We start from the raw sequence: 1,976 nt of genomic DNA, 5'->3' as shown, positions 1-1,976 counted from the left end.
TAGTAGTAGTAGTAGTAGTAGTAGTAGTAGTAGTAGTAGTAGTAGTAGTAGTAGGATTGATATTTGAAGCGTTTGTTTGATTTTCCTTTTCTGCTGCTTTTTGTTTCCTGTTGTTTATCTTTTCCATTTGAACTCCATAACATGCACCTGTTATTTTAATTCTGGGGACTTTCTGGTTAAATAAAATAAAACTCAAATATAAGATTTATTTCAAGTGTTCTGTTTCCAGTGATCTTTTTTTTATTTTTCAGTTTACTTGGTCTCAGTTTGTTTCCTGTGCTTCCTGCACTTTTTCTAGTTTGCTCAGCTAGTTTCTGCTCCTCTGTCTTTCCATGTCCAGCTTTACCTGTTTCTATATCAGCTCCATTTAAACCTTATAGTCTGTGTCATCCTGGTCTGTCTATCTCTGTGACATGAGGAACAACAAACAAAACGAATTTTGTTTTAAACAATGACATGTCTTAAGTATAGTATTATTTTAGGCTTTATGAAATATTTTTTGAAATGTTGTGGTTCTAGTTTGTTGGTGTGTATGAAAGCATTTTTTTTCCATGCATGTCATTAGCTCAAGAAAACCCTGCAAAAATTATACGTGGAAAACGTTTGCTCTCAGCTTCCATACAAAGCTGTATTCTTGGCCAAGCAAGTTATTTTGTTGCCCAACTCCACCCACAATATACCCATCTAGGCTTTCATTAGATGCCTCCATGTTTATTATTTAATCTACCTAAATATACATGGATTTGGACCAGATTTTCAAAATTATTATTCATCTTCTTGGATGCTTCTTTCTCAAGTGATAAGAGTGTTCCTGTGGAGGTGTCAACATACAATATACTGGAGACAGGCACAACAGCTTTGTGGGCATTTGGAGAGAAACCTTTGAACACATTTTTGAACATGTGCAAAGCTCAAGTTTCAGCCCTGCGCACCTCTGCAGCTCTCAAAAGATCATTGAAAATCACAAATGCTGAGAGGCCATTATTTCCTTACAAACCTGTGAGATAACACTCCCATGACACAGAGAGGAGAAGCAGGTATGGAAAGATGGATTAGATGAAAAGATTTCTGATCAGACCTGTTCTCTGGTCATTCAACCTGATTGTCTAACTGCAACCTCAGCTGAGGAGAAATGCAGGGCCTAAATGAAATTACACTGCAACATTTGTGGCTGTGTTTTTGTAAAATTTGGAAAAAAAAAGGTTGTGAAAACTTTATGCAAAGACTTTTGTAGGGGTATAAACAAAAAACAAAACAAAACAAAAAATCCCACCCGTCCTCAAAGCGTTAGAGGCTCCAACACACATTTCACTTACAGTTTATATAGATAATAATGAATTAGCTCCATTATTAATTGATCAGACATGAATTTATGAACGCTATGTAGGTTTTTGTGAAAGACAAAAACAACAACAAAACAACAAAAAAACAGTAGACTTAATAAAAACTGTGCAGTCTAGAGCCAACGCCACGAAGGATCTTAGTTTTAAAACACTTCTGATAGTTATGTATAGTTTTATTGATGATGATTTATAATTAATTAATTAATTAATTAATTAATTAATTAATTAATTAATTCATTAATTAACTGGAAGTAGTGTTTCCGTTTTTTATGTCTGAGAGCTTGTGGTTATTAGTTTTTTTTTCCCTACTCTCTGCCTCTGCAAATAAGCTTTTTGGTACCACTTTACAATAAGGCTCTCCTTATAGATGGCTTATAAATACTATATAGATATGTTATTTATTTATCTGTAAACACTTTATAAATCATTGTTAAGTGTTTATCATGCATTAATTAAGGACGAGAAAGAGACAAAACTGTCCGGTTTGAGGTCAAATAGTGAGTCAAATCTGTTCATGTACATATTACATCTAAAGTGCTATATTAAACATTTCACACTAGGTTAACTTGTAAACACAATAATGTATTGGAAACACATATTTTACATATAATATTGCACTGTATTATACATACC

The sequence above is a fragment of the Austrofundulus limnaeus genome, unplaced genomic scaffold, assembly GCF_001266775.1.
Source record: "Austrofundulus limnaeus strain Quisiro unplaced genomic scaffold, Austrofundulus_limnaeus-1.0 Scaffold15, whole genome shotgun sequence".
In the NCBI taxonomy this organism is placed as follows: domain Eukaryota; kingdom Metazoa; phylum Chordata; class Actinopteri; order Cyprinodontiformes; family Rivulidae; genus Austrofundulus; species Austrofundulus limnaeus.
Note: the sequence above shows the minus strand (reverse complement) of the source record.